General features: G+C 36.7%; 1 long non-coding RNA gene across 1 annotated transcript in view; it reads right to left on the bottom strand.

The window, feature by feature from the left end:
• LOC116964244 overlaps positions 1-25,324 on the bottom strand; it is a 29,930-nt gene that overhangs the window by 476 nt on the left and 4,130 nt on the right. The gene's annotated exons all lie outside the window — the stretch shown is intronic.

Here is a 25,324-nt window from a genome sequence, read left to right as displayed (position 1 = left end):
ATAATTATTTCAGTGTGGCTGCAGTGAAACCAGTTGGCGCAACCTCAGTAAATCCCTCCCTGAAATGACATATTGTACAAAAGCACATACAGGGTCCTTAATGTGCATATTTTATGACAGAGAACATTATGAAATCCTGAATAAATTACCATGAAGACTCTTTAGTAATTTATTTAAAAATAATAACAAAACTTTACAAATACCATTTCTTTATAGCTGATGAGCAAAGCCTACACAAAATCCTTACAAAAAGCTTCCAGCATTCTGCAGTGTTCTTGTGATCTAATTACTGAACTATTACAATTGAGATTAACTTCCAGAGTTTTTCTGTTTCTTCCATCACATACTCCTCTTTCCACTCAGTAGGTTTTTGTCCCATCTATATGTTGTGTTCATTTACATGAGAATACAATAGGAATGTACATTCAGGTCAGCAAAGACAACTATAGCTCACTCTTGTGCTCACTAAGGAGGGCTACTAGTGTATTTATAGTCAGAGGGAATGTTGGCTTTTTCCACGCAGTTATTGGAATCCACTGGAAAACATGCAGTGTTTACAGTTAGTGGTATTCATGGGCTAGACAAGTCAGTGACTTTGGCTAACAACACGAGTCATTCATCAAGATGCAAGCAGCCATGTTCAGCTCAGTGAAGGAAAAGATTTCACTTCATATTCACAAGCTACATGGCAAGGAAATCATTATGGTTTCCTATTAGCAGGCAGATGCAGATAGTTCTGTTGGCATCTGGCAAAAGGCCATTTAGGAGCAGGCTGTATGTCACTTCTTCATGACATTTATTAAGAGGTTTGTCAGATGGTTTTGCACTGTAGCAGTGTCCCAGATTGATCCATTTTGGATTTCCAACTGCAGGTTGCAGGTGTAATGAAGGAGATAAAACTATTCTCCAGTGAAGGAGCCACAGGCCCTAATGAAATGTGGTACATTAATTTCTGAGTTATGAAATTATATAAACCCAGTGGATTTACGTTTCTAACTCAAGGATCCCAAGGAAAACAAGAGAAAGTCACTTCTGTGAAATGTCTGTTTACTCCACACATTTCTGGTGGCTAGATTTCTCTTCGTGTAATTGTCTCTAGGAGCAATCTCTCCTGAAAACCTATCACTCATTAATTATTGCGTGCATTTGTCCAAGAACTGGTCAAGAAACATGCACCTTGTTGCTTTATGAAAAAAGCCAAAGGACTGATTTATAGATATATAGATAGACAGAGAGACAGACAGCCATGCAGAGCCCCAGTTAAACTGATCTAACAAAAGCCCTGGAAGAAAATATAAGAAATTCACACCTTGTCTAGTTCTTAAACTGATTGGTGATGGTGGGAAATAAGTTTAATTTCATTTTCTCGAGAATGAAACTCAAATAACTCTGATTGATTAAAAAAATCCCAGCATTTTAAACTGGATGCATCTGTAGCCTTATTTGCGATACTGCCATCAAGCTGTCAGCTGCTTCACTTCACACCAAGTTTATTCCTATGCACAACACACAATCATGAAAAAAAAGAAATGATTAATTCCCATTTGAGATTTTAGATACAGCAAACATGAATGATATTACCTGAATAAGCTTCATTTTTTGTCTTTCTGCCCCAAAGACCCCCAGCAAGCCAGTAGCCTTGAAGCATTTTGATGAGTAGGGGCTCAGTTTTCAGCACTTTGCAGATTAAAGCAAGGATGCACCAGAAAGAGCAGACAGTGCTTTCATCTTCACAATATGAGCCATGCAATTGTCCCAGACCTTCTTACATCCAGGCAATACAATTTCTTCTGTCATAAAGCCAAAACAAGTGTGTTTCTGAAGCAGAAGAAGAAAATCCAAGTGATGTCACTTGTTGAAGCACAGGCTCAGGCGAAGAGGGCCAGTGCAGCAGCAGGATGTGTTCACACTGGTGGCACCAGGGAGAAAACAAAAGACAGAACCAAATTCCCATGATTTATGTGTGTGGAGGGGCACCTGCATGACACCCCTCTGAGCTACTCCTGAAGCAGGGATAGATTGGCATAAGCATAACGATTTCTGAAATGCAGCTAAATTGGGACTGACTAGCTTGGAGCACAGACAGGGAGAGCTTGCAGGAGAAAAATAGCCTAGCCACAAGTTTATAGGAGTCCCAGATCTCCCTGGCAACTTGACATAACTTTACTGATGTTACACGTGGGTTGAATCTACTCTGAAGCATTTTAAAGGTACTGCACTTTGCAGTAACAAAGGAGCCTTTGAGTCTTCCATCTCTTTGTACCATAAGATTTTTGCTCATGTGCAATGTATGTCACTAAACCAAGATAGTTGTCATCTTTTCCTATCTACATTTTTAAAAACAAGGAAACAGAATTAGTTTTTTATTCACTTGAATTCCTCTTGTCTGAGCCAGCTATCACTGTACTGAGTGTGGCAGGTTTTCCTCAGGCAGTATAATTTCCATATTTACTTGCCTTTTGTTATTGGTTCACAGTGGATTATTGCGATAGAAATGTAAGTACTTCACAAAAGCAGCAGCTTCATCCAGGATATGACAGTCAAATAATGTTTCAAAGTGACATATCAAATTACTCAGATTACATATTTATAATCATTTTGACTTTACATTTTCCTGGCACCGATATGAAACAGGATGTATAATTATGTGCAAGACTTCTGGGCAGCTATAAGGGCATTCAGTTGCTAAGTGTCATTCCTTAAAAAACCACCAACACACTCTTTGCAGTTTGAGTTCAAATGAAACTTCAAGCTTATTTTGAAAGCTTCTCAGAACAGGTCTTACTTTCCTAGGTATTAGACTGGAAACATAATCTACACATTAAAAGCAATCTATTCTGCATAGCAATAAAAGCAGAATTACTCTGTTGACATAGTGAGCTTCACTTGTCAGAAATGATAGCATAGGGAAAAGGGTTCTTTGGAAGATACACTGTCAAGAAATAAATATAAGATTCCCATGCAAATTGCCAGAAAAGATTATTAATATAGCAACTTATGTTACTTAACACATCAATTCTAAATGACATTGTTTGAAATGCACTGATTTTACTCTTCCTCCTCCCCAGAAACGTGAAGTCTCTGATGGTCAGTTAAGTTACTGAAACAGGTCCTTGTTGCTTTGTAAGAATTAGTCATCCTTTGTCCCCATTTTTTCCTCATTTCAACTTCCTAGTCAACTTCAAGTTTTTCTTCTTATTTGTTTTGATTTACTTTAGAAGGAAAAAGAGATTTTAAAAAATCAATCTATTAATAAGAGACTATTTTAGGCAGAGTAATGGGGAATTGGCATTTTTTCCATAACACATCTCAGGTAACATTGACAGAATTTCAATACAGAGGAAAATTTTTTAAATTATAGTATCTATCGAGTGATCCTCATTCAAAAATGAGAAAGAATGGAAAGAGATTCACACTGAAAGTAAAAATTAAGAAAAACTAAAATGCATACATTAGAAATCTGGCATCTCTATACCTTTATTTTTGTCAAGGCTTGATTTATAATGCAAGACCTGATATATGATTAAGGTAAAAATATATATATATATAATTATATATATTGATGTCTATTGAACTATCGATAGTTATATGAAATATAAGATCATAGACTGCTTCTTAGATGTTGTCTAAAGAAGTCCAGCTGAAGCTGGACCAAAAGTATATTAATCATTTATATTCATGTACAAATCAATATGCCGTGAAACACTTTCATCTTTTCCTTAGAAATAATGTTCAGATATCTTCCAGCTTGTTTGATGTCTGCAAAATCTCCTAAGATACTAGTAAGGATTCGTCTTTGTTTTGATTTAAATTCATGATGTACCATATAATAATATTAACCGCTGACAATACTGTATGTTTGCTTATTAATTATGAATAGAAACATGATACCTGTGAAGTCACTGGTAAAACTCCAATAAACCAAGATTAAAGTGCAAGAACAAGTGTTACTCCTTGGGATGCAGGCTACATCTTGATACACACGTCTGTAACTCATATGAATAGGCTGGAAATTGAAATATGGCTAAAAGATGTGGGAAGAAATTTGAATTTATAAAATTAAAATTATCTGGTTTTCTTCCACAGGGATCAATCCAGAGCTATTTGGCATAACCAAAAATCAAATTCATGGTACTGATTATTTTCAAACTATTTAACAGACCCACCTATTGCATCTTAACATAAATATTTTTTTTGCAATTTAACAGATGGAAGAGTTGAAATGTAAAACAAACCAGATCCAGAGAGGAATCTTTCTAAGTGAAAAATAAAAGAAAAATGTGAAATGTAACTATTATCTCTTCTTAAAAAATATGACTGTGTGAAAAATTGTGCCATATATTTTGCTGGGTTCAGGACATTTTTTCAGATTTAAACAAGAGAGTGAACACATTAGACTGGCTGAGACACAACATCCGAGCTGGGAAACTTTGTCTCTGTCTCACTTGTACCAGCTTTAAGTACTAGTTGGATATACACACAAAACCCACTCCTTTTCCAACAGAAGGAACATTTTTTCTTTCATGAGACTGAGATTTCAATTGTTCTGCTATTTATACTGCTTGGTTCTCAATAGAGACAAATATACTTGCCTAGACTTGCAACTTTATGTTTTGCTTGAAATGGCACTTGGCTTTGGCCTCTTCAAATACACTTTCTTTCTCTTCTCCATTAGCCTCCTGGACAGTTTCTGTGTTGGTCTTGGTATGTCACCTCTCCCCAGGTGTGAACCTAACAGCTCCCCAGTACTACACTGTATTGCAAATATAACTCTCATTTTCAAAGACTTCACAAGTTATCTTCCTTTTAATCATCATACCTGCCTGGGGGAGAATGCTCTCCCTGGCAGCAGCCTGCAATGAGTGGGGTCACTGCAACTGCCATGGAGCATCTTCCTGATATCATCAGCATCACATCTAACCTCAGCAGGAGCAATTGTCCATCAGGTTCCTCTTTGAAACTCTCCTTTGCTGAGAAGCCAAGGAAAAAGCCTGTGGGCTGCTGGGGTGGTAGAACTGGCAAGCTGATCAATAATATAGCCCTTTTTTTTGTTGTACTATAACTTTTTAATCTGCTCTGTACAGCACCAATAAGCCTGGTGACCGAGGCCATGCCTAAGGACTCAAAGCCTCTGCAATAAAAATACCAAGAATTATTTAGAGTAAACTTCATACAGCCAAAAATAAATGTGCTGAAGTGGACAGGTAGAAGAAAGACAAGAAGCCATGGGATTTCCAGATCTCTGCACATCACTCCAAAATTTCTTGCTTTAATGATTTACCTTGTGTGATATAGTACCCATTAGAGTAGCACCTTATCTAGTATGCAAGGGTTTCATCACACTTTCAAATTAGTTTTGTATCGAATTTTTTTACTGTAAATACCTCAAGATGGGCAAATCCTGACAAGAAAATTCTCTGATTTCTTCAGCTTGTTACAACTGTGCTGTTAGAAAAGATCTGTTAGTAATATGTGTTGATTTCAAAGCTCCATTTGCAAGAAGATGAATCCAAAAGTATGACAAAAAAAGCCATATTTTCAAGAGATAATGGAGAATGTTCTTTGAGTAAAATTATTTTTTTGCTGGTCTGCCACTGCTCCTTTTTATATATGCCCCATGACACCTATTGTCATACTAATATGGCCATTCAACATTTCATTGTTTAATTGTAAATTTTTTAATGAGATCATTTATTTTTATTACTGATCAATCAAGTAGAATTTATAGCTTATATTCCCTTCACCATCCCCAAACACACTTACCCCCAAAGGTAAAATAACTTGAAAAGTCTATAAAAATTGAATTAAATCAATATGTTTTTATTCTGCTCCAGCTCTTTTCCCACTGTTCTACAATTAAAATTCTATGAGGACTATAATATTGAAGAAATAAATCTTGCAGTGCTTAATCAGACAAGATTCAAAGAAATAAATCACAAAGGAAATGGTGAAACATCTTCCAATGAATGCATAAAGGAAATAGTAACTCTTCAGATGAACAGATAGTTCTGTAAAAATGTTTTTCTTATTTTAAAATGTAAAAATGAAGTTTCATGTCTTATAAACCAGGTCTGTAATGAAGTATTCAAGCTGCTATACTTAGTATACCTTAAGTAACTGTAGTTGTACAAATGTTTAAATTCCTTCTTAAGCCAACCCAGAGAACTTATGGTCTTCACCACTTATTGATTCGCTTCTACCTTGCTAGTATGTCTGTCAGTCATGTACTCACATGATTCAGTACAAAAGCACTCTACTTAGATGTAATCTATGCAGAATTTACAACTGCTAAAGACCTGACTGGCTGTTCTGGTGCCAGTGCCTGGACTGGAGCTGTCACTCTGTACATTGGCTGCACAAGGAAGCTGAAGATATGGAGGCAAAAGAAATATCCAAGCTCATGGGGTGCTCGTGGTCACAGCAGCACTTACAAGGCATGTTCAGGGCTGAGAGAGTGGCACTGATAGTGAGGGCACACAAAGATAGCTTCTGACTTCCTTAGGCTCCTGTCCAGAAAAACACTTAAGCCCCATTAACCTATAGACACCTGAGTAATACTACTGCAATCAGTGGATTTTCCTTCAGGTTTGTACAGAACTGCTGAAGGTTTGTACTGAGTTTGTGCTGAAATCCTCGCTACTTTGAGACTTTAATCACAGAAATGGCAAGGCTGATGAACGGTAAACATGGAAAGAGGAACGCTGGAGCAGTGTGACATCTGCAGACTGAGGATAATGTTCACATTCCTGTCCTTCTGCAGAACTGGAGGACAGAGGGGACCACAGGTCTGCCGTTACATTGCTATAACAAATGTACAACAATGAGAATGGCACTGTAGAAGTCAAAACCAGCAAATAAAGTACCTTTAAGAAGAGTAATGAGAAATTCCTCTTCTTTAAGAAGAGGAATGAGAGAGAAAAGCGGTTCAGGAAATCACTTCTGACCTTGGTCTTTTAGTCTGACTTTGATCCATTACTCTGAAAGAATAATTAAAAACATGAAGGTACATGGCAAATAGAAGAAAAAACAACAGGACTGGACAGATGAACCAAAATAATTTTTCATTATATTAACTGTCTGAAGGATATACAGTAACTCACCTACATCTGAATTTCATGGAGCATTTGATGTGATTCTACACAATAAGTTATAAATGGGAGATAGTTGAAAAATAAACAGAATACAAAAAAAATAGCAAAAGATGCGGTATCAAAGGGAAAGTATTAGATGAGAGGAAAGGTTGAAAGTGAATTTGCCAAGGACTGGTCGCATGATGATCTGGCTATACTATGCCTTTCATTAACCTGCATTTACTTCACCGGCACAAAAACAGGCGTCTGCAATTTGCTGATGATACAAAGGTGGGAGGCATCGTTAATACTGATAATAATCACTGTACTACACTGACTGTACAGCCTTGAGGAATGAGGCCAAAGATTGGTGATTAAAATACAAGTCTAAGCACGTGGTGTTCAACAGTACACATTTCAGCTGTAAAATGGACCTTATCAGTTGGAAATTACAAAAGTGATAAAGATCTGGGAACACTAGCTTGAGGAAGATCTGTAAATATTAGTGGATTATAGGATGACTATGAACCTCAACTCAATCAGCCATGAAGGTGTCACCTATCAGGTGGCAAAGTGACAGAGAAACATGGGTGGTATGTCTTCTGCAGCACAGGCCGAGAGTAAAGGTGAGTTTTCACAGGAAATTATGCAGAAAGAGATATTAGAATGATCTGACAGATCATTCTACTTGTTTAGTTTAGGAAAATTCAGACTGAAAGAAGATGTGATTATTGTCTACAGAAAAACTAACACAAACATTAAACAAAAAATAAAATCAACAACCTTATTACTCTAAAAAAAAATCATGCTAGTAAATGAATAAATTAATTTTATTTTTCTTACCATATTTAATCTGGAAAATAGTGAAAAAAACCCCACACTTAAAGATCAATGCAGCAAGCCTATGTCACAGACTTCCCATTGGAGTAAACAAGTTCTGCTTTTAAGTGACTGCTGGAGCTGTTTATAAAAAGAATTATATCATGATGTTGTCTGGATTTAGGATTTAAGAATTCTGTTAGTCTTGTGTGTCTCAAGCAAGTATTGTGAGATAGATGTGCTATAATTCACCTGCTTATCAGTCCACTGGGTTTGTCCCAATATTTAATGACCATGTGGTTTTTTCATAAGGATGTCACCACATGTGGAACATCCAAGGAAAGTGCAAAGCAAACTAGTACCTGGAAAATGCCCAAAATTATTTGTTTAATTATTCAGGAGTGAATGAAACAAATAAAAACATTTTGCCTATGCATTACAAATTATTCAGTTGTCTTCTGGCACAAACCTGTAGTGGTTTTCTTCAGAGAGGATTTTGTTAATGCAAGAAAAGGAAAATTTACATCACATTTTTGCTGGATTCTTTTTTGGTGTTTTAGGATTTTTCTGTTTGATTGTGTATGACCAGATTTAGAAGGCAAATCAAACAATAGATATGGTCTATAATAAAATGTTTTAGGAATAAGAATGGAAGATTTCAAAACTTCTATTTCAGTGACTGAATGCAATCATGACTTGTATTAGACATGTCTTTAATTATTGGCATAATTATTATTAAATATTAACTGAAGATACATAAGTACCTGCTCTACACTGTGGTGAGGTACACGTGATCAGCAACTAGAATATTAATTTTTATTTCTATAATTGCAGGTTAACACAATTTACAAGACATCTGTTTATACACACAACATGATGTTGCCAAGCAATTTACAGCTGAGAGGCGGATGTTTGGGCCATGATTAGATGGATAGTGCTTTGGAAATGTCATGGTTGGATTTCTATGAGCTTCATTCAAATAAATCGAATTAATAATTCTTATTAATCAAATATTTTAACAGCTTCAAGTAAAACAGGCTTGACAACATTAGATGTACCAGTTATAGAGGAGTCAGTTCATTCTTAGGGGTGATTCAGTGCCAAGCATCAGTACCCGGGGAGCCCAAACAGAACAGGCTTTTATAGAAAAGTGATTACTTTCCATTATTAGGTGATAAAAGGTGGAGTTTCTCTCATTTCTTGTCTGTTGATGTACCCTGAATTCAGAGACATCAGTTAATCTCTTCACACTTTTACCTTTTTATATAAGAATTAGTGACAATTAAGAAGATATTAACTACTGTTGTTTAGCTGGCCCAATGAAGAGTGGTGTAAAATAGCCTGTATTGTTATTTTGGAAAGAATTATTTTAGATGTTCTTTTTTTTTTTTGTTCTCTCTCTTTTTTTTTTTTTTTTTTTTTTTTTAACTAAGCATCAACAAAATCTCTCTTTCTGACAGAGTTGCTCTCTAAATATTGTGTGGTTCTTGTTGTGTTGCCCAGGGAATGGGGCAACAAAGAGACCTAAAATCAATATTTTTTCCAATAAAACAACACCTTTTCACAACATTAAAGTCTACAGTTGTAAAATATACTGTCTAGAATTTTGTGGGTTGAAATATATCTGACCAGCAAGAAACACTTCCATACTGAAACTTACGTTATTAAAAATACTGTTACTAAATTAAAAAATAAGTAAGCAAATACCATTACATTGATTAAAAAGAACCAAAATCAAATACATACTTCCTATTGATACTGAATTTAGAAGATAAATACACAAGTTTAAAACAAATAATTTCATATCAATTTTGAACAGATATAAGAAGTCAGAATTGGTATTGCTTAGGAATAAAAAGAGTAATGTCTTTGAAGTGATAGCTTTGTAGATTATCAGAGAACAAATAGTTCAAATGAATTCTGAAGTCTGGCAGCTGTAATTATAGCACACTTGACATCTTTTCCCTTTAAATCTGGTGGCTTGGTACATTACATTTTATGTTAAAGTTTATAGAAATAGATGGAGTGAAAAACAAAGAAAATGTATCCTAAAACCTTATAGAACAGACCTTAAAGAATTTGCATTATTTAAATACTAAATTTCCTTTTCAATTAAAGTGTCTTGGTCCTCTGGGATATTGAAAAGTCATTTCTGAAGGTTTTGTAATGCCTTCTGACTTTTAGACCGATAAAGTGCATAAGCCAATAGTTTAGAAGAAGGTAATCAACTGTTGACTTCAAATAAGAGTCCAACTTCAGACTTGTTTTTTTCACAGATCTTCTGGGCTATTGAAACAGCATTTTCATCAAAGGGTAATTCCTGTAGGCTTAGTATTTTCAGCCTTGAGCTCACTTATTTTCTCACATTGTACAATACTGCTGTTCCCCTTCCTCCTCTTTGGACTGAGAAACACCTCTTTGGACTGAGTTTGACTGCAGAATAAGGACTTCATTAGAACATTTCTTGGAGGATTTGTTGGTACATACATCTTTGGTTGGAGCAGTATCCCTGTCAACAGTGAATTACAGCAGACATTTTGCTTCACCTTGGCAATTCCAAATCTTTAATGATTTACTGCTTTTTAATTTCTCTATTTTAACAGCTGATGGTAATCTTGAATCAACAAAAGGGATGTTTTTCTCCTAATCATTGATCCTTTATTCATAAACACGCAAAATTTTCTGTTGCTGGGAATGCAGGGTACAATTGCTCAGTTTGCCATAAGAACTGAGTCTTTGGTCCCTGAGTTAACAAAACAATTATGTACTTAAGCTTAATTGACTTGAGTGAAAACAAAATTTTGTATTTTATCCAATACACGTTGATGTTCATTTACGTACAACTTAGATTACGCTCCTGGCTCATCACAGCAATGTCACCTATGGCAGCATTATTTGAGATAAAGTTTTCATGCATGTGTTTTTGCCATAAGTGATCAGGATTAAAAACACTGGGAAATTCATTAATCTTCACGTACAAGCTGTCTCTTTATTGTCAGTCAATTTTGAATGAAATAAGATCTTCCTATAGTGTTACTTTTTCTATGCAATGAAAACCAGTCTGCATCTGTTTCACACTTAGGAATAGTGGCAGCTAGCAGCAGAATTTCTAAACATGGACTATGCAAAAGAAGAAAATTTTAATGGAGAAAATTAGAGTCTGGTATGGTAAAACATTACCACCAATGCATATGCAAGTACATCTTTTCTGATTTTTGAAAATGTCCTTTCATATCATCTGAGATGAAAGGGTCAACTTTCACATTAAAAATCCTACTCCAACTTAGCTGTCAATAATGGAAAAAGTAACTGAATTTCAAGATTCAGTGAGAACATGAAAATAGTCAGTTGATGAGTAATTTGTTTTAACTGGGTGTTTATATTAAAAAGCTTGGAATAGTGATAATTATAATTTGCACTTTTATTTCATTTTCCATCTGAGGATTTCAAAATCCTTTACAAACATTATAATAAATCTTTTCAAACAGTAGCTAAGCTTCACAACACCCAGTGTAGCAGGTAGGAAGAAGCTGGAAAACATTAGCAGAGAACTGCGAATGACTTTGTGACACTCACAAACAAATCGCTGAATCCTCACTTGAACTCTCCTTCCTCAATGTGAGCAAGTACAGATGCCATAAAAAGTAATTCACAAAATGTCCTAGATTAACATTTTTAAAATATCCTGAAGTAAGAATATCTTAGAGTGAGGATTTTGAACTTCTTTTCCCAGCAGATATTTAAAAATGGAAGTAAAAATCTGAAAGGTGCAAGTGGGAGTTGAACACTCATTGATTTGTTGATATGATCTAGTGGAAGGTGTCCCTGCCCATGGCATAGGGGTTGGAGCTAGATGATCTTTAAGGTCCTTTCCAACCTAAACCATTCTATGATTCTATGATATGCAGCCACCTGATTGCCTTTGAACCTTAGAAAGTAACTAAAATCAAAATAATTCACTAGACATCAGATTCAGGAAAGTCAGTAAGGAACAGGTCACTTTAAAAGACTGGGAAAAATTGATCAGCTGTTATTCTTATTTCCACACCTTTCCCAGCTGGAATTTTAATGGAAATTGAATCCTGGGGGGAAAATAAATAAATAATTAAATAAATTTCTTAAAGCATGCTAAATAGCATCTGACTAAAATAGAAGCTGACTAATCTAACAGACACATTAATGAAGGATCACTAATTGCTCTCATTTCACATTAATTACTGTAAGGTATATAGTCAAATGACCTTTGAATATTAAGTCTTTGTGAAGGAAGCTGAAAACTTAACCTTTCCTCCTCCTTCCCACACAAATGAACATATTTCTGAATCCAACCACAGCTTTTACAAAGGATATTTTAGGAAAATACCTTCCCATTCCCTCTCTTCAGCTAAAGACCAACATTCTTGAACGGCACAGTCTTTCTTCTATGTCATCTCAAAGCCTCCTGAAAAGGTTTTCCCCTTGTGTTTTCTATATCTCATAGCAACTTCTCCAAAGTCGAAAAAGAAAACCTTTTTTCTTTGTCCTGCCAGCATCTTCCAATACTTTTCCCTCATCAGTCAAAACTGCCTTGACTACTATATATCAAGGTCCTCTTTTAAATTTTACCTTCTCCTATATAAAACCTTGTATTTGTTGCTGATTTTTCTGTTGTGGCCAGCTAAAAAAAGGCTGTAGATTAACCTAGTTATTAATTCAGTACAGATCTGAAAGCAAATTACTAACTATTACATTTTTAGTGGTACAAAGACTGGTGTCTTCAGCAGGCTGATTAAGTCTTAAATCTTTTTACTTTTTATCTCCTCTTCACTGCTCTGTCTTGACTAACTATCCAGATCGATCAACTCCAAATTCATTTTCACCTTTACTGCTTGTTCTGAAATAGCTGCATGGCTCATGCAGCCATCTGTTATGTTTGGGCTATTTCATATATATGCAATCACCTTAGTCACTCTCTTCTTATCTGACAGCAAGGAGTTAAGTTACATCTAATTCCAGTTATAAATTGTAATACTAGCCTTGCTTCTTAATGGGAGGGGTCTTAAAAACACATCTACAACTACGATGGGAGCAGGATCTCTGCAGAGAAGGTCCAGGCAGGCAGAGCCATTTGCTGGAACAATTTTGCAAAGCCTTGGTGGGGATCTGCTCTTGGTGCAGGAGCGGTGACAGCTTTCAGTGTGCAGTCTGACACACATCAGCTGTGGGAGGACAGGTGTCTAGCAGCAGCTGGGTTAACTTTTGATTTCATTCTCATTGAGGTTTATGTTCTTTCTGAATGGAAGAACTTAAGCCTGCACTAAAATTTTCAGTCTGTATTTTATAGCTATATACTTGTATAACAATAACATAAAGCTACAGTGCTGAACTTTAGAGAAATATGACACCTAACAACCCTGTAGAAAGAAAAAAATTATCAATGCCTTTATACACAAATGCAGAATAATTTCAATTTTTGAGACTCAAGTGATTAAAAAAAACTTCTTTCATATCCAGCTGTGATCTTTCAACATATGTTTAGCATCCATTTTACTGCTGTAGTAAAAGTAAAAGGTAACTCTTTCAGCAGAAATTAAATTTTACAGTTTCTCTGTTATAGTTGTTTTAGACAAGGAAGGTCTCTCTAGAAAGTTTTAAGACATTCTACAAATAGTCCCAATATGTGGCTCAAATAAACAATGTGTACTCATTCTTGAAAGGAACAGCAAATGCAACAATTGCTTCTGCCAGCATTATCACAATTGCACTGCAAAGTCTGCTCCACCCCAAGGTTATTGCTGAGGATGTTACAAAGGAAGCACAGAAAGGAGGTAAGAGAGAGGGATTACGCTTCTATTGTTAGCAAGTAGCATTTCCAGGTACCATTAAAAGTAATTTATGTGTCATTTTTTTGTTCTCAGCAATTGCCAGATGAGATGAACATCTCATCTTTATGATGGGCTCACTAGGAGTACTGCCTTACAATCTTGCCCAAGGCTGCTTCAATAACGCATAAAGAATGATGTAACACAAGGTATTCAATCCAGAATCACGAGTAATGAGTACTTTATAAATCCAGTTCATTTTACATTTAAAAGGTTTAATGAAAGAAATTAAGTTTCTTAAAAAACTGACAATGTCCCAACACTTTGGCTGAGCAGGACGAATCATGGGAAGCACCATTTCAGCTCTCTAATTAGGGGACCAGGCCTGGAGGCTGATGTAAAATTTAATTCCTGTGATGCCCAAGAACAGATACACTGTTGGTGTTATACAAGCCAGGAAACTCAGTGGAGAAAGAGGAAATACTACCAAAATCAAGCTTTCAAAATACAGAATCTGGCCTCTAAAATCAGTTTTTTTATGTAACAGTAAATATGGAGACCTTTTTATTTACCTCAGTGTTTTTAATTTTACTGGAGAAGACAGGCCAGATATATAAGCTCCTTTTCACCCATATAGACGAAACATATAAGTGAAATAAATTGAAGATATTCATTTCTCCAGCTCAAGTCCACACCTCAGGGCTTTGGTAGGAACACTTGGTAACATAATAGCTGATCTCATCAAGTCGTCTCTGACTGCTGTGGCCCTAAAGCCTTCTCTGTAGGGCACGAAGGCATTTTGCTCTCACAGCTTACCTACCTCAGGACAACAGCTTCAAAATCCATGTCCTGTCCATTTCAGTTTCAAGGCACCATCATATTAATGGAACATTATGCAATGATTATGGAAAAAAACCCCAAAGACTGCAACAGCAACAATTAAAAATAAGAAATGTTATATTTGCGAATTTCAGTAAAAGTTTATTATGGCAAATCCAGTCCTCAAAACCTGTGTAAAGCCTTCTGTTAGAAAACAAAATAATAAATTGGCCCGTTCAATGGGTTTGGGTTTGTTTGTTTAATTACAAACTAAATGTTACCATCTTTAAGTCACTGCCTCAAATTCTGGTTCCTCAGACTCCATAAGAAACACCTGAAGTTGAGACATTTTGCAAACTAAAGCTGCTCACCACTTTTCATCCTCCAAATATCTGATGGAAACAAGACAGCATGAAATCAAAGCCCCAGAATGTAAGGACATGTTTTTCAACATCTGGCAAGGTATAGGATTTTACCCACAGAAGTAAGTTTATGTGGTTTTTGCTTTGATTGTACCGTATGTGGTAAAATCTGGTTACTAACAATTCTTGAGGTGCAGACTAGCTGGACGAGTCTGACTAGATATTTCTGACTGGTTTTCTGGTTGCTTAAAACAGAAGGAAATAGAGGGGATCGTGACAAGACTCACCTCCACTGTCCGTGTTTATACAAAATTCTCCCACATGACAATATAAAAGAAATATAATTCGATAGCTGGAAAAGTTACATGGTATCTCTCAGGTCACTTTTTTTTCCTCTTTTTGTTAAGGACTTGTAAAGATTTAATTATCAGTAAGTAACGCTACCTCAGCAGACTTTTAACTATGATTTCCAAATCAAAGACTATTCAAGCCTTTTCAAGCTAAACCCTGCTCTGCATGTTCAATCCTTCTGCGTACACTGCTTGCACACTTGTTTCCTGACTTAGCCACAGAAAAATTTTGCAAAGATATGTCTACATGAAGGGGAGAGGGATGCACAGGCAAATCTCAACAACAGTCAAGGATCGAGGAGTGATCTGTTACATTTACTGGTCCATGAACATCTCTGGCTCTTAGTTCATAACTTTCACTAATATCTCAGAGAACTCCTTAGATGTTTGTTCTTGGTCAGATCTCAGCAAAATAATGTATTTTGGGATGGCACAGTATTTTCTGCTGCTAGGAGCCAGAGCTGAAGAGCTGGCTATTTCATACCAGCTACCTGCCCATTCTGTTTTGTCACACATATTTTCATAGAGGTATCGTAAGGAAAAGATTAGCACTTCTGAAATTTTGCTCTTAAAATTTAATGTATGAGAAAGTTGTGAAACTTCCTAGCTTCTCTGAAGGACAGCATCTTTGCAACCTAGGAATGAAATCGGACCAATAAAAAGTGCCATCATCAGAAAAATAGATAAAAAAAAGAGTTAATTCATAACAAATTGCAGTGGTGGGAGTCACTGATGCTACTTTCTATTTATCCCTATAGACTGAAGCAGCTTTGTCAGGTTTCTCCAGATGGCCATAGTTTACGGCATCTTTGACACCGCTTTAAAGCTGTATAAGTCCTGATATGGCTTTTGGGTGGATTTCTAAACTCACAAAAGGAATCCTTGATCTTATGCATGTGTACATCTCAAGTATCACTTGGATGATATCTGAGGACAAGGCTGGCCTCTTCAATATGCAGCTGCTTCAGCTCACTAGAAACATGAATATACACTCCATTTAAGTGAGTTTGTTTGTTAGTAAAGATCAAAAAAGACATTTGCAGAAACAGCCACGCAGTAACTCTGTCACTGTTGTTGATGCAGTTCCCATCCAGTGCTCAATCTTTCTGCAGCTATATTCTGCTCCAGGAATGAGAAGAATGGAACCATAGAAGGGTGAAAACCAGGTCAGAAAAGCTGAAAAGGAGAACAGCAAGAAAGAAAAGAGCTGCCAGGAACAAGTCCCTTCATCAAACCACACTAGTTTAAGATGGTGCCTGCATCTATACTATATAAACATAGTAGGATTCCTTGCTCTGAATTTGACCCTCTCTACAATGGGCTCTGTCAAATTCCACAATGAGCTCAACAAGTTTTTACTCTTGGCCACGGTGACCAGGAGTTGTTTATTTCTCTGGAATGATAACACACAAATTTAAAGAGTTACAAATGCTAAGGAAGTTACTTCTCAGACATTTCCCACAAAATAAAATATCATCAGAAACAAACAGTTAGGATTTGTGAGTGTTTAAGCAAAGTTTTTATTTTTATGTGATATTACAGAAACAGAAAGTATAGCACTAAATGTGCTCCAAAATGCAGTCAGGTGAGACAGAGATTGAGGGATTTTTGTCTGCATTCTGCAAGCTTCGTATTGGCAGTTTAGAGTCAGAGAAGCTAGTTTTATTTAATTATTCTCAAGCTGATTTAACAGACACTTCTCGCTCATTTTCCTTTTTATTTTATACATAGATTTTTTTTTTTGATAAAGCAATGCTTTTTATGTCTAAATGTAATTGTGTAGTAAGGCTGAGCTATGTAGAATTATAGGGCTTTGCTCTACTGCTTTTTTCAGAGCAGGAACTAGACAATAATGTACCACATAACTTTACAGTGTCCTCAGATAATTACAATATCCATATTTTGAATTAAAAGCAATGAATCTAGTCTAACAGTCAAAGACAGGCAAACAAGCCTATAGACCCATTTCAGTAAGCCACCATGTGCTAGACAGAAAGGATTTTTTTAGTTCTTTGTAAGTACCAAATGTTAAAAAACATTTCCATTAAGCAATAAATATTTGACTTATTTTCTGTATAAATTATATAAAACAAGCTCCCCGACAAAGTTTTCTTATCTCACTTTGCTTTGGCAGTGGTGTTATGGGAGGAGAGCACAGCTGTCATTTATGAAAAACACGATCTCCAATAACACATTTTATGGTTTTTGATTTTAGACTCTCATCCATGAGCATGCAAAATGTTTTAAGGAATCATTTTTTTACACCAATAAAAACCTGATATAAGATTTTATGCATGGCATTTTGTCATACAGATAGTGAAATGTTAAAATAAGATCAGTTGAAACATTTACCACATACTTCATTATTTCTTGTGAAGTGAATATGTGGATAATTGGGAAAGCAAAAATCTTTGGTATATGGATTTATGAATTGAACAAAATTACCTTCTGCAACATGAATTTCTGTGAGACAGAGATTTTCTTTTCTGCTGAAAAATATCAGTAGTTATGAAGTGTATCCTAACATATTTCTTCCAAGAATTAATTTTTTTTTCCTATTTTGTATTTAATACAGAAACTATCTCTTCTCATCCTCTTTTATTTCCATCTTATTCATGCTTAGTTTAAAATTGTCGTAAAATCTCAAATTCCAATTTTCTGTCAGTTCACAAACTAACCTCCTTTGTAGAATTAGTAACCCTGATTACCAAAATCTTTACTCTGTATGAGTAAGCACAAAATATTCAAAGAGGATTGCACCTTCTGATGTCTGTCCCCATAAAAGATACTTGGCATTTCATACCCTTGCACTGTAAGTCTTTCATTGCCAGATTAAAATGGACAGCAAAATTCTGATTAAGTGGGATTTAAGTCTAGGGTTTTATCATAGGACTCTTTGGTCCTTTCTGTTTCTCTCCTGTGAGTCATTATCTTGTTTAGTCAAATCTCAATGAATAAACAGTTTAATTTTTTCTCAGGTGTAATAGCTCTTACTGGCATCACTGACATCTGTGGATGGTGTCCTAAGTTGGAAATCAAAGTGTGTACAAGTAACTTTAAGGTATCAACAGTGCATAAAAGTTGTCTCTGGACTTTTCCCACACTAAACATTTTTTTTTCCCACAGTTTTTTAGGTATTGTAAACAAATATCACTTACTCTAATTGCAGATATGACAAAGCAGGATGAATTATTCCTTTAACAGTACATGGTGACATGCATTTCTGACTCAGACTGTTTGCTCTCTAATATGTCTTGAGTACAGCATCCTGTATGCTACAATTTTAGGCTGAAGGCAGCAGCCATATTTGTGAATTTTGCAAGATCTTCCAACAAAAGTTGTATCAATGACATAAGAGGTTTTGACTTATGTGTGTTCCTGGTTTAGTTACCTCTGAAGAAGTTCCTTTCCCAACAGAGAGGAGAATCTCCCAGTGTAGCTGGTCACACACAACAGGGGGGCAAAAAAATAGAAAACAAAACATTTGTGTCTAGTTTGGTGTTGACATGTCCTCTGCACCTAGACACTTGAGAGTTTTACTAGATGAGCTTTATAAAATTATTTACATGCTGATGGATGTGAGACACAAATTCTCTGGGAAAGGCCTCATGGAGAAGCTGACCTTTCTTGTAGGGTCTCTTTACATCAGTGCCACTGATTGCAGGGACACTCTCAATTTGTTTAAGTAAATATGGCATAGTCAGGTCTGTTTAATTTCTTTCTGAAACGTATTTGAGCCAGGACTACCAGTTCCTTTACTAAAGAATCAGCAAGATGCAAAGTCAGTACTGAAGCTTTCCACTGCCACAAGAGGCATCCATGTTACTGAAAGCAAAAGACAATTTTAATTTAGTGGGACTTTTATTTTATATTGTCCCTTTTATTTTATTATCTAAAACTGTAGATAGTCTGGACTGGAAGTAACTTTGGATTTTAGCTCCCTGCAAACAAAACCAGATTACTTTTCTCTACTGTCTTTGAATACTAAAATTTATGCTCTTTGTACAGGGTTATTATCTTGCTAGAGCCAGAACAGCTACATCTGGGGATACTGCTCAAATCAAACATGCATTGAGTCAAAACTTTTAAAAAATACCCTACCAAAGTAAACTTGTTCATATTTACAGCTTCAACACATTTCACTGAAAAAGCTTTCGGCTTCATTTCTAGCATTGATCAAAGTAGAAAAAGAAAATACAAAATAAAACAAACCAACCTGTAATATATGGATCTGTTGTCATATCTACTAAAATAATATGTCAGTCTAAATTACTTTATGTTCTACCATAAAGCTTCTTCATTATTAATCTCTGTTTCTGAGGTTTGTTCATTTAGGATCAGAACAAGAATGCCTTTTCCCTGTTAGTAGAATGCCTGTAAAACAGGATAAAATGGGCTCTATCTATACATTTATTGTGTCAAATCACAATGAAAACACATAAGAAATTAATTAAGATCTGTGTTTTCCTTATCAGTTTATGACACAGATCACCTTTGCTATCACAGACAATTTTTTGAAACATTACTAGTTTTAAAATATAACTAATAACATTTCACATTTTTTTTTGAAAATTGCTTAGATAGAAGATATAAAAGAGGACTTAAATACCAACATAACATTCACCATAAACCATTCCTCATTATTCCCTTGTGTATTTCCCAGGAACATATTTCATATAAAAATTCTGCACTTCAAAATGGAAATTAATTATGGCAGCCAAAAAACAATGTTTTAATTCATTGATGAATAATCACATATTTTTTGACACACACCAATAGTTTCCTTGCTGTGATCATATCATGCTCGGAATTTTTTAACAACAAAAAAAATACAGTATATAATAGAGCAAATAAGGGGTTAAAAGTAATGTCCAGTATTTGAAAAGGCAACATCAGTGCTGATTATACAGCATGTTTACATATCACATTTAAAGCTAATACATCCTTACATCTTGATCTTCTTCTTGTTGATATAAACCAAGACTAACATGCCACATGGACAAAATTCACTGGAGTGGAAATTAGTACCCCGGCAGGTGATACGATATCACAGGCATTCTCCATCACCACCTCTCCAAAACTTCTCCAATGAAATCTGCCAGGCATCCACTTTCAAAAGGAGAAGGGTCTTTTAAAGAATTCAATGTTGATTGTACCAACCCATTTTGCCCATAGCCAATGCCATAGTTTTTCAATCAGAAATTGCTATCAGCCACTGGCAAGACTATGAGCTTGTGATGAGCAGGAGTATTCTGAAACATGGGATTTTTTTTCAGTCATTCCACAGCACTTGAAAGACACACCTTTAACGACATTACCATTGACTTCTAAATTCTGAGACAGCAGTAGTTTAACTGGAAATTACTGATTACAAACTGAGCTGATCATTCTGTAAGTGTATAACTCTGGGTGAAAGGCTGATCACTAAGTGCTCAGGCAGGGTCCACAGAGCAAAATAAATAAATAATTGATTCCTCTTGAATTACTGTCTTTTTTGGCATCCTAGAGAGCTGTCTTTACTGGGTACAGGAAAAAAAAAAATTATTAATAAATTCGGTTTAAATGTCTTAAAGATAGTAATAATCCAACTGCATATTGCAATTTTTAACTTTTATAGGTAAAACTATCTTGGGTTAAAAAACCTTCCTTTTAAAACACCAGATTATATAGATTTCTGCAGTTTAAATACCTAAATTATGGGAAGCTGTAAGAATCTCCAGAATAAGGAATAAAAATTGCTACATATCAAAACCAACTAACAGAAAAATAGTTTGAGTTTGAGGTTAAGAGAACAATGAGACATGGGGATGACTTCTGTGTTTTTCTTACATAATGTATTCTTATCCAGGAAGATTACAGTATTCCATGGGAGGATTCAACACTTTTCCTATGAGCCACCGACAACAGCAAGATAACCAAGGGGAAGATGAGGTCTGCACAAATACAGAGCACCCAGTAAGAAGGGAGCTTTGCCAAGTCTTCATCAACAAGCATCTGGGGACATCATTACCTTTTGTTTGACAGGCTAGACACAAGCGCGAGCTTTCTGAATAATACTAGAAATTCTTTTTGAGCCAGATACATTGTATAATCCATTGTAAAACTGGAGTGACGTGCACAGAAGACGACTGAAGAAGGAAAGGCTTTAAAAGGATGGATTTTTAAATAGTAAAGAAAAGTATACAAATTAAGCTTACTCTGGAAAAACGTAGGTAAAATTAGCATGGATAGTTCAGAGAAAACATGCATGTGGACAGGCATTTCAAAAAAGAAGAAAAGCTGTTTAAAGCACCCTGATTGTACTTTAGTATGCAGTAACAACAAGAAATTAAGGGCAGGTGCATTGCAACTACAGTGCACATGATTAAAGGTTTCCAATGGCATATCCAGGATAGTTAGGAATGCCATGAGATGTAGTTATGGAACCAGCACGGGAGTGTTCAGAAGCGGTATAAAGAAGACATTTAGATATTATACTAATGGCATCATATTAAGAATTACCCAGGTTAATGAAAAAGGAACTTTGTTAAAGTCAGGACTAGTTTCAGCAACTGGTGTCCAGCACCTTCCTTGAGACTGACATCTTCAATCCACAGATCATAAGCATCGACTGTGCCAGCTATTCCAACTATGAGCTCCAAAAGTAGCATACAACAGAGACTACATCGCATTCTCCTGCTTCATCCAATGACACCTACTTCATCAACTAAGAAGCAAACTCCGCCTCATCCCTCCTGTCTTGAAAGACTGTCATGAAAGTCCCAAAGTTATGGACTAAATGAACTCACTACACATTTTGGAGGGATGGCCCACAGACTGAGAGAATGTATCTGTGTGTAGCTGGGAGGGAGCAGAGCCAAAGCAATGGACCCAAGTATGCCAATGGAATGTTCCATATCATAAAACATCATGCTCAGTATATAGGTGAGGGTTGGCCAGGAAGTTCTTGCCCTCTTCTGGGATTGTGCTTTTGGGATTCTTGCTTCTCTGGGATCACTGGCCAGGAATGGCCTGGGCACCAGCTAGCAGGTGGTGAGCAATCACATAATGCATTACTAATTTTTAATTTCTATTATTATCATTATTATTTAATTTCAATTATTAAATTGTTCTCATATCAATCTATGAGTCTCCTTACCTTTACCCCTCCAATTCTCTCTTCCACTCCCTGGGGTGAGGGAAGGTGAGAGAGCAGCTGCAGGGTATTTGGTTGCTGGCCAGGTATAAACCACAACATCTAATCATCTGACATTTTGGACACCTGGATTGAGAGCAGCCCTGCAGAGAAGGATGTGGGGGTGTTAGTGGGTAGAAAACTGCCTGTGAGCCAGCAATGTGTGCTCACAGCCCAGAAACCACCCGTGTGCTGGGCTGCATCCAGAGCGGGGGGGGCAGCAGGTCGAGGGAGGGGATTGTCCCCCTCTGCTCTGCTCTCGTGAGACCCCCCTGCAGTGCTGGGGCCAGCTCTGGGGCCCCCAACATCAGAAGGACACGGACCTGCTCGAGTAGGGCCAGAGGAGGCCACAAAGATGATGACGGGGCTGGAGCAGCTCCCCTGTGAGTCCAGGCTGAGAGAGTTGGGGGGGTTCAGCCTGGAGAAGAGAAGGCTCCGGGGAGACCTTATAGGGGCCTTCCAGTACTTTAAAGGAACAGAGCCTATTTGTATTTCAGGAGTGACAGGGGGGTCTCTGCTCCGGCACACCTCCCCCCTCCTTTCTTCCTCCATTCCTCCACTGACCTCGGTGTTCATGCAGCTGCAGCAACTCCTCCTCACAAGTCCAACTGCTCAACACCACATCCCTTCTTAATTACGTTATCGCAGAGGCACAGCTGATTGGCTCAGTTTTGGTGCAGAGGTGGAGCTGGCTTGGAGCTGGGGGAGCTTCAAGAAGCTTCTCACAGGGGGCCACCCCTGTAGCCCCTTCCCCTGCCACCAAAAAAACTCCGCCACTCACTCAACCCAGGACAAGGGGGCTACAGGAAAGGTGGGGAGGGACCTTTTATCAGGGAGTGTAGGGATAGGATGAGGGGTAATGGTTTTAAATTGAGAGACAGTAAATTTAGATTAAATCTAATGAAGAAATTCTTGACAGTGAGGGTGGTGAGACACTGGCCCAGGGTGCCCAGAGAAGCTGTGGGTGCCCCCTCCCTGGAAGGGTTCAAGGCCAGGTTGGACGGGGCTGGGAGCACCCTGGGCTGGGGGAAGGGGGCCCTGCCCGGGGCAGGGGGATTGGGACTGGATGATCTTTAAGGTCCCTTGCAGCCTAAACCATTCTGTGATTCTATGATTTTTGGTTCAGTCCTTCAGGTAAGATATTTTAGTTCTGACCACTACAAGTACTCAGCTTTCAACAATAGGAAAACGCTAGGAAAGTTACCTAATGTTTCAGATGCATAACTGTCAGTCTACTACATCTGCTTTTCCTGTGCTTTGCAGTCCATGTTGATAAAGGAACTGATAGTCTGATGTCATGGTTATGCCTATGCAGACTGCTTTGTTCTGAGTACAAGCCAACAGCATAGACTAACCACCCAGCTGTGAGTAATAACGAACTCTGTTGCTTCTTTCTTATCTTAAGGACAAGTCACCTTTTACACTATCCAAGATTATGTCATGTTTACTCTACAGCTGGTCCTTGTAGGCATTTTTCTCTGAATGTTACCAGGGCAAGTCACACGGTTGTATTTTTTTCACTGCATTTACACAAATTCCCTTGTTTCACACCGTAGCATTAGCAAGATCTTCTCAGCTTAGCATAAATTAAATTTAGAAACAGGACACAATAGCAGCACTGTAGAAATAGAAGCTTCATAGAGTGAAAGGGAAGGGTATTATTTACTCCTTGCAAGTTTCTCCTAACATAATACATATCTCCGAAACCCAGAGGTCATTTATTGTGAATGTAACAAATACATTCATATCCACCAAGGGTAATAAATATTGCAAATTAAGTTGAATAATGACTATCCTGTCTATTTCATTTCTACATGAGAGGCACACATGGGACTTAATGTAAGTCAGTATTTATAATGCAATATATGGTATGAGTCTCATTCAAAGTTAGAATTGCAGAAATGTCACAAACACATTAATTTACTGTTACTGCCAGAGGAACGAGCAGAAAAAAAAAAAAATCATTGCAAACAACCAATGTGTATGGAATTTATAATGAATATCTTAATCATGAATCTACTTTATTTCAAGTTATGACTTCTTTTCTTGTAAGAAAATCTTGGGATTTAAAAGGCTAAAGGAGAAAGGTAATGCACTACAGCAGTTACTAGAAAAATGTTACTTGCCATGCTTTTAACTGGATTGATTGTTTCAAATGTGCTCTAGCTTACACAAACCTTCAAAATATTTCTGTAAGTGTGGAATCACAGTTTTTGGTGAATGGATGACAGGAAGGAAAAAAATGCAGCCATTGCCGTAAATAAGCATAAATAACCATTATCTAAAATGAGTTCTGGGCTGCTGACATCTATACAACTGAGCATACAATGTATACAACTGAGTTTCTAAGATTTTTGGTGACATAAATGGAGAACATAAAAATTATAAATCTCCCATTCCAACCAGCTACTTATGTTAAGTAGATCTGTGACAGGCTGGTTGACTTCAGCTTCTTGTGGGAGCTGTAGAGAGGTGAAGGAGGCATGAACAAGCAGCTGCTGTGGTTGGTATAATAATGGATTAAATTAATTCTTTAGATAAGAATATGAAGATAAGATATTAATAAAAGCTAGAGGAAGTCAAATGTTTACCAAAGATCTAGTGATCTTATTTATTGCCTCAGACAAAGCTGGGAGTCATTGCCTTTCCTTCCAGTGTGGGTTTTTGTAGGACACTAAGTCCACAAATGTATACTATAATTTTTAGATTCCAAACAAATTATTCAAGGATAGTGAATGGGGACTAAGGTTCCTTAATTGGGTAATTCTTGTTTTATGAAATTAAAAGACATATTTTCTGCTCACCTGATTTTCATGCCTAGAACTTTAGCAGTTCTTTAAGGACCATGGATATTCAGCATCAGTGGTGAATATCTCTTGCTAGAGCCCAGCACTCTTCCAAGAAGAAAGCTATCTGTATTTGGATAGCA

Source organism: Tyto alba, unplaced genomic scaffold, assembly GCF_018691265.1.
Source record: "Tyto alba isolate M040663 unplaced genomic scaffold, T.alba_DEE_v4.0 Super-Scaffold_7, whole genome shotgun sequence".
Taxonomy (NCBI): Eukaryota; Metazoa; Chordata; class Aves; order Strigiformes; family Tytonidae; genus Tyto; species Tyto alba.
Note: the sequence above shows the minus strand (reverse complement) of the source record. Positions and strands in the feature narration are given on the sequence as shown.